The 13,986-nt window shown below is 39.4% G+C and overlaps 1 protein-coding gene across 1 annotated transcript in view; it reads left to right on the forward strand.

The window, feature by feature from the left end:
• The first annotated feature begins 215 nt into the window (after positions 1 to 215).
• The window catches only part of MEF2C (myocyte enhancer factor 2C), a 231,646-nt gene continuing 217,875 nt past the window's right edge, over positions 216 to 13,986 (forward strand). The window contains exon 1 of the mRNA XM_056538436.1: positions 216 to 299. The gene's annotated coding sequence lies outside the window, so the exon portion shown is untranslated. The remainder of the gene's footprint in view (positions 300 to 13,986) is intronic.

Genomic DNA, 13,986 nt, shown 5'->3' on the forward strand with positions numbered 1-13,986 from the left:
GTCTTAAGAATGAGAATGACTACAGGGATGACAAATTATAAATTTGCTAATGCTAGATAGATAGATAGATAGATAGACAGAATATAGGACAGATTGATAGAAATATAGATAGATAGATAGATAGATAGATAGATAGATAGATAGATCATTTGGGGAAAAATTGCATTGAAAAAGAAAATCTAAGCTTCTATTCTTCAATTTTTTTTGTTTTGAAGGTGCCGAAAAAAAAGAACTGTGAAGTAACTTTGATGCAAATGAAAAACTTTAAACTCTTGAATTTGGAAACCGAGGTGTGAATGGTGAGTTTTTCAGTTCTTTGTTTCCTACAGTATTCCATGCGAGGAAACAGAATGGCTACATATACTTTCACATAAAATAACTGGGTTGTATGGTATCACGGTCAGCATTGATAAAGTAGCTTAAATATATCAGAATTCCAAAAGTGTAATTGTGTATATGAACATCAAAATAATCCTCAATCTTTCTTCCTAAAATAATAAATATTTGCTAACATTAGAAAAGGCAGAGTAATAAAAAGTTTTCATTGGGAAGCCCAAATTAGTTTACTATACAATTATGTAATATCCCCAGTTCAGGTTTCCTAGTTTTGATGCAACTTTGCAAAAGCCCGGGCATGAACAGAATGGAAAATAATAGTTTTGACTTAAAAAATCATGAATTATATACCAGAACCTAGTGGCAGTTTCAACATTGATACTTGCTGTAAACCTCTAAATACCATATAAGCTAAGTAGGTCAAATGCTTCCTCTTGTGGTGGCTGCAGCTAACAAAAATTCCATCATTTACCTATGTATTTGTCAGTGCATGAGGATTTATAGCTTTGCATAACATAAAAGAGTTTCAAACAGGGCTGAGCTTAGCTGCGGACTGTGATGGCTGTGTTGATATGTAGATGGTTCATGACCATCTTGCCCCGATATCCCCAGAAGAACCTAACACTGTAATTCACAGCTTCAGACCAAGCTCCACTATGTTCCTTACCTAGAAAAGGTTAATTGTCTCATGGCCAAATGCAATCTCCCACTCATTTTATGGTTAGGAATGAAGAACCTACAAAAAAAAGCTATCCTTATCTCACCCATAGCCCTACCCACCACTTTCTTCTATGAAACTTGAACTATCTTTTTCCACTTTTTAAGGAAACATAAAAGACGGTGTCTCTCATATGCCCTGCTTACAAAAGCACCCCAAAGAGGTGACATAGGGGTGCCTGACATATATAGCTACTACCAGGGCTCAAGTCCTGCAGAAATGCATGGGAACTGAGTTCCTGCTTTTTTTTTTCCACAGCAGGAATACCGTTTTCATTAGCAGGAGCCCTGGAGGACCAGCCCTTGAGTGGGAATCTTGGGTCCCCACACTTGAGCTCCCACACTCGTTTTCCAGGACTAAACCCTGGCTACTACAAGGCTATACAACTGAAGAGATAGCAGGATCTTGCAACTCCACGAGTGAAGGAACCATTTTCCTCTCTGGCCTCTTTTGCATAGGATAGAGACCTATCCCAAGGTCACAGCAAGGTGACTCTTATCATATACTTTGGATTTTTTCTCTACTCGGACTCAATTGTCACCCTTTCTAGCCCCTTGTGTCTCTCCTTTGCGTACATCCAGTTTTATACCTATGATGGTGGGCTTGATTTCAACAACCCTGCGCTATATGTGTTTGCATCTCAGGCATGTACTCGTTTCTCAGCAATTCCAGGACAAGGGTACTTAAGGACTTCACTTTAAGGTTCATGATTCCATCTTTAAGGTTATCTTTGAAGGTAATCTGTAGGACTGTATGTGACCGCTATAGATATGAGACTGTATTAGAAAATGTCAAACCCAATAATGTGACAAATGGCGGACATCTATATTGCATTTTTACACATTTCGATGAGACTTGTACATTTTAGCTAGACTCTAACTCTATGAGGTTTAATGTATACACATTTTCCTTGTTCATTGGCTTGCGAGTGGTACGTAGTGTTATTGGCCCCATGTAATGCTCTGGTGATTTCATGTACTAGTGTAATGCTCTGCTGATTTCAATCGTTCTGCTTGTCTCATGTCCCGTGCTGGTATTTTATGTAATGGCACAATGCTTTAATGATTGCATATAATGATGTCTGTTGTACTTCACCTAATGGTGCAATGCTCTATTGGTTCCCTGTAATCACATATAGCTCAGCCAGAGTATTTACGTGTAACAGTAATGGCACATTGGGTTCAGTGGCAGCCCTTTATTATAACTTATATGAATGTTATTTTTATATTGTTCTTCGGTTCAGAACTGGCCATCTTTGTGCGAATCATCTCCTGTCCTTTGAACTATATATATTAGGTAATGATAATGTTATCGCAGTTAGTGGTTATGAGTCATCGTGATTACATGTGTCCCTTATGTTAATACTAATTCTTCCTGTATAATTCTTATAATCTGTGTTTTTTTTTTTTTTTTTATTATGTTGTGCTTAGCCTTTTATATTATATGTGTGTAGCACAATGGAAGAAATTTCATAATAATCATATTGAGATACAATATCCATATATTGCATATAAAAAATGTATGCAATATAAATATTACAATAGCAATACATGAAAAAGCAATAACATTCATGCACAAACTTGCATACTAACATATGTACACAAAAACACGTATTGGGCAGTATACTGTTATATAAATAATACTTCAATATAGAATCCTTTTAATATGTCAAAATAAGCAATGTGAAATTGTGATTATGGTTCTGAACCAAAGCATGGCCATGGTCATTATGTGACATCTGCTCTGAGGATGACCCAAGTTTTTCTTTTATGTTTATAAGCCCCCTATTATATAATTATATTTTGTATCACTATTATTGTTGTTTGCTAGTGTGGTTAAAGCATCATTTGGCAGATTTATGCTATCTAAAGGCCCTTTTAGGGCTCGTTCACATTGCATCAGGCTCTATTAGGTGGAGCTTCGTTGGCAGTTCTGCCAAGTTTAGCAGAGAAAAAATGTGTAAGCACTATTTTTTCTCAGCTAAACTCCTGTAAAATTACCCCATGCATGTCAATGGGGTCCATCAGGACCCGGCAGTAGCAGTTTGCATCCTACCCATTTCAGGGTCTATTCGGCTCAAGAAGATAAAAAAAAGAGAGATGAACAGACTGTGAATGGGTTGGGCGCGAAAGCCAATGTGACCCTTGTCTTACAAGGGACAAATATCTGGCAAATGGGTATTTCTAGGAACACTCATTTCCTATAAATGACCCTTGTAAAAGGGTCAACTATCAGCTCGTTCTTCGGCTGATTTTATATTTTTTGTGGCCTCTTAAATAATTACTAAAAACAGAAAAAGTGTGGCCAACAATGATGAATTTAAAGGGCCCTAGGATTGATCCTGCACCCATTTGTCTAAAAGGGATCTAAAGCTTGGTTCACATGTATTATTTTTGTCAATATTTGTGCTTAAAACCAGGAGTGGGTCTAAAACACAATGAAAGATAAGAATCTTCCCATCATAGCTTTTCTTCCGGGTTTTTGCTAAAAGTTCCTTCCAAAATACTGACCAAATATTGAACAAAATACTATGCATGAACCCAGTCCAACCCCGAGTGTAAAAATAGATATGGTAGCTTAAAAAGTCAACAGGTTTGTCACAGTGGCTTAGGCTCTTTAGTAAATTTAGTGAATTCTTTAGCACTTTTTTGTTAGTTTCTACCACCTAATGGTTTGCTTGCTTTGGGGGAGATTTAACAAAACCTGTGCAAAGGAAAAGTTGCCCAGTTGCCAATAGCAACCAATCCGATTGCTTCTTTCATTTTGCAGAGACCTTGGTAAAAATGAAAGAACTGAGCTGATTGGTTGCTATGGGCAAGTTTTCCTCTGGACAGTTTTTGATAAATCTTCCCCTTTGTACCCCAAATTTGTTCTAAAATTTAGTGCAATTTTGGCACACATTACTTCATTTTGAGCCACACCCCTTTCAAGTAAAACTATACCCCTTATTAAAGGAGAGGGGAAAAAAAAGTATGAAGAATGATAAAAAATATAAGTAATACATATATGTATATAGTTTATAATACTGATATAGACACATTAGTAGTCATTACTATAATCATTTAAATGATGATCATTAGAATGACAATATTCTGTATAAGATTCTCCAACTTCAAAAAAATCACGGACATACTAATTTTTTTCCATGGACACTGGAAAAAGTCCCCACATTTTATGGACTGTCTAGGAATTTCTGGACAGTTGGCAACCCTGACTGAGACAAAAATAGGTACTAAGCAGTTGTCATTTTCCTCTATCCATTTATTTTGGCAGCGCTTAAGTGTATCATTCAGCAGGGGGCAATTGTGAACAAGGAACAAGTACAATGCTCCCAGAAAAGTTTAGATTCTTTTGCTCTTTCCACATTTGGTCATGTTGCAGTCTTGAGCTGAAAATTAATTCTTCCCCTATCCATATGCACTTATTACCCCATAATAAGACTATAAAAAATATGGGTTTTAGACATATTTTCAAATGTATTAAAACTAAAAAACTTAAATTTTAGTATTCAGACTCTTTGCTATGACTCTTAGTTCTGGGGGCCTACTATTTTTCTTGATCATCTCTGAGATGTTTTTACACCATGATTGGAGTCACCTGTGGTAAATTCAGTAGATTGGACAGGATTTAGAAAGACACAGCCCTGTCTAGATAATGCATATCAGAAAGAAAACAAGCCATGAGGATGAAAGAACTGCCTGTAGGGCTTAGAAACAATATTGTGTGAGGGTACCAATGTGGAAAAGGGTACGAAACTTTTTTTTACTGCACTAAAAGTTCTAAAGAGCTCAGTGCCCTCCACAATACTTAAATGGAAGTCAGGAACAACCACGACTCTTCCTCTAGTTGGTTGCCTCACCAAACTACGTAAATGGGGGAGAAGAGCCTAAAACATGACCAAAAACCCAATAATCACTCTGATTGAGCTCTAAAGATCCTGTGTATAGGTGGGACAAACTTCCAGAGGGTTATCCATCACTCCACAATCTAGGCTTTATGGCCAGAAAAAAAGCCTCTTCATAGTAAAAGAAACATAAAAGCCTACTCAGTTTAAAAGACTCTGTGAGAAACAGGATTCTGTGGCCTGATAAAAACCAAAATAAAAGTTTTTGACCTCAAATCTAATCATCATGTCTGGAGGAAACCAGGCACTGCCAATCACCTGCCCAATACCATCCCTACAGTGAAGTATGGTGGCAGAAGCATCATGCTGTGAAGGTATTTTTCAGCATCTGGAACAGGGAAACTGGCCAGGGTTGAGGGAAAGCTGAATGAGGCCAAGTACAGAGATAGTCCTAATGAATACCTGAGTGCTCTTGAGTTTAGACTGAGCGGAAGGTTCACCTGCCAACAAGACAATAACAAAACAGGATTGGCTTAGGGATAACACTGTGAATGTACTTGAGTGGCCCAACCAGAGCCTGACTTGAACCCAATCAAACATCTACGAATATACCTGAAAATGGCTTCCAATAACCATTCCCACCCAACATGACTGAGCTTGAGAGGATCTGCAGAAAAGAATGGCAGAACATTCTGATATCAAGTAGTGCAAACCTTGTGGCATCATCCTCATGAAGACTGTAAGATGTAATTGCTATCAAAAGTGCTTCAACTAAGTACTGAGTAAAGGGTCTGAATACTTATATCAATAGCTATCAATATGTTACATTTTTTTCTTTAAAAAAAAAATAGCAAAGATTTCTTCCATATTATTTTCACTTCGTCATTATTAAGTGATGGGGGAAACAGAATTTTTTAAATATTTTATTTAAGCAACATAGTCTGCAACATGATAACATGTAAAAAGGTAAAGCACTGGGTCTCCCTCAGTAAAAGGAGTTTGAGTTTTTTTTACCTACCAAGATAGAAAATTAATTAAAAAGTCACTTTCATATGAATAAACTTTTAACATGTTGTCCAGACATGTCAAAAGTTTAGATCGTATCAGGTCTAACTCCTGAGACCCCCTGTGATCGCGATTTACAGCTGAGTGAAGTGCACGGCAGCAAGCCTCACTCCCTGATTTGTTTCTCAAATCAGACACTTTCATTGCCATAACTATTATGTGAAAGAGTCGGAGAGATCGGCAGGGAGTGAAGAGCTCTGCTGCACACTTCACAGAGTTAAAGGGGTACTCTGGTGCTTACACATCTTATCCCCTATCCAAAGGATAGGGGATAAGATGCCTGATCGCGGGAGTCCCGCTGCTGGGGACCCCCGGGATCATGCACGCGGCACCCCGTTTGTAATCAGTCCCCGGAGCGAACACGCCTGATTACGGTCGACCGCAGGGCCCGCGGCGTGTGACGTCATGCCTCCGCCCCCGTGTGACGTCACGCTCCACCCCTCAATGCAAGCCTATGGGAGGGGGCGTGATAGCTGCGTGATAGAGGGGGCGAACACGCTCCGGGGACTGATTACAAACGGGGTGCCGCGTGCATGATCCCGGGGTCCCCAGCCGTGGTACTCCCGCGATCAGGCATCTTATCCCCTATCCTTTGGATAGGGGATAAGATGTGTAAGCACCGGAGTGCCCCTTTAAAACTCACAATCACAGTGGATCTCAGAAGTGAGACCTGATGCGATCTAAACATTTGGCATGTCTGGACAACATCTCAAAAGTTTATTCAAACAAAATTAACGTTTTAACAATAAGGAAACAAAATACATTTGGATTTATTTCTTTTTTAGCATACTAGTTAACTGATGACTGGACCAACTGTTTAACTAACATTCATTTATATGGAGTAAACCAAAAGACTGTCACAATTTTTCATCTGTCAGAGTTTTCTTGATCGATTTTGTCCTGAGGCAAAGGAGCTTAGTGAATGCATACATCACAGCATCTAATGTACATTGACTGTTGTTCTGAAAGGATTAATGCTTGGCAGTGAATGCACATAGGCTGTATATACTTTTTTATGACATTGTAATGACTTAATTCTAGATTCTTAATATTTTCTTTAGGTAAAATGACGAGAGATCTCTTTGGCTGCCTATATAACAAATCCAGTTGGCGAACAATCAAAAAGATACATTAATCTATAGCCTTGATTCATCTCTGGGTGGGTTGCTTTGGCAACCAACCCTGCTCCCTTTAAAATATTTTTTTTTAAGTGCATTTCAAGAGCTACACCCAGCATGAGCCCAGGTTAAGAGCAGGCAGGAGCAGGAAGAAAGACCTCAGCTCACTGCTTTGCTATTATTACAGTCGGATGATGGATGAGGGTGGGGGCAGAGTTTTCAAAGCAACACACAAAATTGTTACCTGTGTGGAAGAGCGGAAATGAAAATTTACTCTAACTTTCTGTGAAGTGTTTTATTTTCCTTTCAATATCTATAAGGTGAGCTACATTGCAATGTATGGATCTGTACATGAACCTCTGGCTGTCTGAGGATAATTGAGCAATGCTAATGAGAAACAAATGGCCACAGTGCCCAGCTAAACACTTCTGCCCCCTCGTAGCTAATGCTACCCTTTAGATGTCGGGGAAGAATCATAATCGTCTATATAAGAATAATATACTGTGTAAAGTTTAACGATAAGCTATCTTGTGAGTGTATTTCTGGCCATTATAGAACTTGCACTATAACATTACATAACCACTCTGCAGGCTTTATCTGCAATTTTCAGTTGTCTCTGAGCTAGTGGGTCGGGTCAAATGTATATTCCATACATTGCACATAAGAGGAGGGGGTCCTGGTATTTTATGTTTCTATACACACACCAAGAGGCAACAACAGCATGGAAAGCATTATAGAGCGTAGGTTAAGAGTCTAAACTAAATCAAGGGCTGGGATCAATTCTCATACTTACATTTATATCTTTGCAGTCTCTCTCTCTCTCTCTCTCTCTCTCTCTCTCTCTCTCTCTCCACTCTTCACTCTCCACTCTCCTCTCTCCACTCTCCAAACTCTTTCAACTCTCCACTCTCCTCTCTCTCTCAACTCTCCACTCTCCTCTCTCTCTCAACTCTCTCCTCTCCTCTCTCTCTCAACTCTCTCCTCTCCTCTCTCTCTCAACTCTCTCCTCTCCTCTCTCTCTCAACTCTCTCCTCTCCTCTCTCTCTCAACTCTCTCCTCTCCTCTCTCTCTCAACTCTCTCCTCTCCTCTCTCTCTCAACTCTCTCCTCTCCTCTCTCTCTCTCAACTCTCTCCTCTCTCTCTCAACTCTCTCCTCTCTCTCTCAGCTCTCTCCTCTCTCTCTCAACTCTCTCCTCTCTTTCTCTTAACTCTCTCCTCTCCAGTGGAAAACCTTATTTATTTATTTATTTTTATCAACTGGTACCAGAAAGTTAAACACATTTGTAAATTACTTCTGTTAAAAAATCTTAATCCTTCCAGTACTTATCAGCTGCTGTATGCTCCACAGCAGGAAGTTCGTTTCTTTTTGAATTTCTTTTCTGTCTGACCACAGTGCTCTCTGCTGCTACCTCTGTCTGTATCAGGAACTGTCCAGAGCAGGATAAAAATCCCCATAGCAAACCTCTTCTGCTCTGGACAGTTCCTGACATGGACAGAGGTGTCAGCAGAGAGCACTTTGGTCAGCCAGAAAATAAAGAAAAAAAAAGAAAAAAACATACAGCAGCTGATAAGTACTGGAAGGTTTAAGATTTTTAAATAAAAGTAATCTGTTCTCTGGCACCAGTTCATTTAAAAAAAAATGTTTTCCCCTGGAGTACCCCTTTAAGACATATGACATCTTTTGCACATGTTTTGATATATCTCCCCTATAGTCTTTGGGAAAACAAAGAACATGTTCACAGCATGTTTAAAGCAAGATAAGGGGGCATCTTGGTGATGTAAATGCACCTAAAGTATTTTTATTAATTATACATTAAAGGGGTACTACCGTGCTGACAACTTATCCCCTATCTAAAGGATAGGGGATAAGTTGCCTGATCGCACAGGGTCCCGCCACTGGGGACCCCCGCGATCTCGCACGCAGCACCCCGCTCTCATCAGGCCCCGGAGCGAACATCGCTCCGGGTCTGATTACTGCCGATCACGGGGCCGGAGAATTGTGATGTCACAGCTCCGCCCCTGTGTGACATCACTCTCCGCCCCCTCAATATAAGTCTATGGCAGGGGACGAGACAGCTGTCTCACCCCTGCCATAGACTTGCATTGAGGGGTCGGAGCGTGATGTCACACGGGGGCGGAGCTGTGACGTCACGATCAGCGGCCCCGTCATCAGACCCGGATGTTCGCTCCGGGGCCTGATGAGAGCGGGGTGCTGCATGCGAGATCGCGGGGGTCCCCAGCGGCGGGACCATGCGCAATCATGAAACGTATCCCCTATCCCTTAGATAGGGGATAAGTTGTCAGGACGGTAGTACACCTTTAAGCACTGGTAGTACTGATGGGTTATATACTTTGTGGGAGGTCTAATGGGAAGTTATATAAACCAGGATACTGTGATGCATGCCATTAGATCCTCGCCATCCCTGATTATGCAGTTGCTTCTGTGAAACATGTTGAGAAGGCTTCAAGGCATGTACAGTCTAAGCAGTGATATTAAATAAGCATACTGCAGGCGTCAATTGTTGTCAGTAATCAAGCATAGGAATCTATGATAATTACATACATGACTGGCCTGTTTTAACAACTGTAAAAACAAATCCTTTTAAACATGATTAAATAAAGCATATATTTTAAGGGTGGGTAACTATTTATGGGTTTATACTTTCCTGAACTCAAGGGTTTGGTGTTTTGTTAAAAATTGGTTAACCCCTTAAGGACCCAGGCTTTTTCCGTTTTTTCATTTTCCATTTTTCCTCCTTAACTAATCATAACTCTTTAAAATTTTCCCCTAAAATTCTATATGATGGCTTATTTTTTGCATCACTAATTCTACTTTGTAATGACATTAGTCATTTTACCCAAAAATCTACAGTGAAACGGGAAAAAAAATCAATGTGCGACAAAATTGATGAAATAACACTATTTTGTAAATTTTGGGGGCTTCCGTTTCTACGCAGTACATTTTTCGGCAAAAATGATACCTTATCTTTATTCTATAGGTCCATACGGTAAAATTATACCCTCCTTATATAGGTTTGATTTTGTATCACTTCAGAAAAAAATCATGAATACATGCAGGAAAATTTATATGTTTAAAATGGTCATCTTCTGACCCCTATAACTTTTTTATTTTTCTGTGTTCAGGGTGCTATGGGGGCAAATTTTTTGCATCGTGATCTGAAGTTTTTAGCGGTACCATTTTTGTTCTGATCAGACTTTTTGATCACTTTTTATTCACTTTTTTGTGGTATAAAAAGTGATCAAAAATGCGCTATTTTGGACTTTGGATTTTTTTTGCGTGTACGCCATTGAACGAGCGGTTTAAAAAGCGGTATATTTTTATAATTTGGACATTTCCACACGCGTCAATACCACATATTTTTATTTTTATTTACACTGTGTTTTTTTTTTTTATTCTTGGAAATGCCGGGTGATTCAAACTTTTATTACAGGAAGGAATAATTGAAAGGGTTAATTATTTTTTTTACTCTTTTCTTATGCAATATTATAGCTCCTATAGGGGGCTATAACATTGCATTAACTGATCTTTTACACTGATTGATCCATCTCCATAGGAATGGATCAATCAGTGTTTTCGGCGATTGAATGCTCAAGCCTGGATCTCAGGCTTGAAGCATTCAATCGGCGATCGGACTGCAGGAAGGAAGCTAAGAAGACCTCCTTCTGTGCTACAGCTGTTCGAGATGCCACGATTATACCGCGGCGATCCCGAACAGCTCCCTGAGCTAACCGGCAACTTTCACTTTCGTCTTTAGCCGCGCGTCTCAGCTTTGAGCGTGCGGCTAAAGGGTTAATAGCGCGCGGCACTGCGATCAGTGCTGCACGCTATTAGAGGCGGGTCCCGGTTCACTATGATGCCGGGCCCGCCGCGATATGATGCGGGGTCACCGTGTGACCCCGCGTTATATCGCAGGTCCGGGACCCAGGACGTACCCATATGTCATGGGTCCTTAAGAGGTTAAAACTCATAATAATGTGACACAAGTCATGTAAGCCTTTTTTTTTTTTTTTTTAGGATCTTTGCTTCCCAGGTGTTGAAACCCAATTGTAGAGTAATCTCCATAGATAAATGGGATGCCATTTTCAGATCTTATTGAAGGATTTATTTTAGTGCATCTTAAGCACACTTTCAGTAGTCAATATTTGACACATCCTTTGCCTACCCCGATATCAACATCATTAGGTCTCAGAGACCTAGGGGATCAGTATCTATCATATATAGATGTACCTGTTATGCATGAAAACTATACATGTGGAATTGCCCGCTCTAAACCAATGAAGAAAGCATTGACCACAAGGGATTGGGTTGAAGTAATGGGGTCACATGTGTTAGTATCTCCCGCTGCTAATAACAAAGTTATCCAACTAAATATCACCCAGTCTGCCTTATCCTGATTAGATAGTTTCATATGGGAAGGTCCCCATCCACCATTTGTCATATTATAGATGTCCTTCTCAATGAAAGGACTCTGATCATCTCATATGGAGGCATACCTACATTAGCTCTTTAAACTGTTCTTTAGTCTTTTTAACATGTTCCCTTAAAAGGGGTACTCCGGTGGAAAGCATTTTTTTTTTTCAACTGGCTCCAGAAAGTTAAACAGATTTGCAAAATACTTCTATTAAAAAATCTTAATCCTTTCAGTACTTATCAGCAGCTGTATACTACTACTGTGTAGTTCTTTCCAGTCTGACCACAGTCCTCTCTGCTGACACCTCTGTCTGTGTCAGAAACTGTCCAGGGTAGGAGCAAATCCCCATAGCAAACATCTCCTGCTGAGGAAAGAGGTGGCAGCAAAGAGCACTGTGGTCAGACTGATAAGAACTACTCATCTTCATATGGAGCATACAGCAGCTGATAAGTACTGGAAGGATCAAGATTTTTATATAGAAGTAATTTACAAATCTGTTTAACTTTCTGGCACCGCTTGATTTTGAAAAAAAAATAAAAAATGTTTTCCATGGAAGTGCTCCTCTAAATTCTTTTGAGCATCCTCAACGAAGCTGGTTTTACTATGTTTTTTTCTCTCCAAATAATACTATTCATAGCAAGGAAAATAATTGTTATGAGTTGGGTGGCACAGAACCCTATTGCTTTTCCAGTGGAAAACTCAACTCAAGGTTATTTTGCTATATAAAGGTATTGTGTGTAAAACGTTATTCTCCTATTTGAAGGTTTTGTGCATTACAATTTGGGTTGCCCTATTACTTCTACAATGTATTGTTCATCATTACCTATGACTCTTTTTTTTTTTTTTTAGGTTTATCTATTTTGCAATATATTACTGCAGCTAATATGTAAAATAAATATTACCATTGCTAAACTATTGGTGACATTAATTAATTCATACTAAATGTGCAGTTCTATTCAAATTGTAAATACATTTCCTTAATAAAGTTAATCGAAAGGACAGAAAACACTCAAAATGGGAAGTAAGTACAAAATAAGTAATATCAATAGTGTACTCCCTAAATAAACAAGCATTAAATATATGGTGAACCCCCAAATAGATGATAACCCAACCAAAAGACAAATGGAGTCACTTAATTCTTGATAAAATTATGTTTATTGATTGGTATGCATTAAAACCAAGTAGTGATGGTAAAAAAGGAGGAACAGCAATAAATAATGCGGCATCACCGGACACACTGCATAGATGTGATGATATTATGTGGGTAAACGTTATGCTAACATAATAAATAGGTGAACATACCACATGGCATATGAATAGCATGAATATACAGTAGTGCAAATAAATGAAGTGCCGTGTGCATAAAGTGGCAATAAGGTACAAAAGTAAACAATAGTGAAATATAATAGCAGCATATAATACCCACAAAAACACAATGGTGAAGATACACCGGGATGATGCCACTACAACACATGTATCGGCATGCTGACCTTTGACCTCCTGGACGAAGGTCAGTGTGCCAAAATACGTGTTGTAGTGGTGTCATCTCGGTCCCTGCATTGTATCTTCACCATTGTGTTTTTGTGGGTATTATATGCTGCTATTATATTTCACTATTGTTTACCTTTGTACCTTATTGGCACTTGATGCACACGGCACTTTATTTATTTGCACTACTGTATATTCATCCTATTCAAATGCTATGTGGTATATTCACTTATATATTATGTTAGCCTAACGTTTATCCACATAATATCATCACATCTATGCAGGGTGTCCGGTGATGCTGCGTTATTTGTTGCTATTCCTCCTTTTTACCATCACTACTTGGTTTTAACGAACCAATAAATAAACATTATTTTATCATGAATTAAGTGACTCCATTTGTCTTTTGGTTGGGTTATTTCCTTATTAAAGCAAAAAGAATCACAGTATACTGAACAACACTCTGATGAAGGGTCACATAACCTGAAACACGTCATCAGTGTTTCTCCAGTTCAGTGGTACATTTTATCCTTGTCTTTCTCCGAGACGCAAGTTTTATCCAATAAATCTGAAGTTGTTGCATATTGCTTGCCTGCCTTGTGTGTTGTTTCTGCTTTCTGTTTGGAGATTGGGCCGTGCAGAAGGGATGTTTACAAAAAGAATCCCAGTACACTGAGCCTTAAAGAGGTACTCCGCCCCTAGACATCTTATCCCCTACCCAAAGGATAGGGGATAAGATGTCTGATCGTGGAGGTCCCTTGGCTGGGGACCCTCGCAATGTCCATGCTGCACTCTGCGTTTGTTTAGAGCCAGAGGCTCGTGACATCATGGCCGTGCTCTGCTCATGCAAGTCAATGTAAGTCTATAGGAGGGGGCGTGGCGGCTGTGACGTCACGAGCCTCCGCATCACCAGTCATCCAGCATGGAGCGAATTTTGCTTTGTGCATCAGATGTCTGGACAGGGGATAAGATGTCTGGAAGTCGGGA

This window comes from Hyla sarda, chromosome 1 (assembly GCF_029499605.1).
Source record: "Hyla sarda isolate aHylSar1 chromosome 1, aHylSar1.hap1, whole genome shotgun sequence".
NCBI classification, from domain to species: Eukaryota; Metazoa; Chordata; class Amphibia; order Anura; family Hylidae; genus Hyla; species Hyla sarda.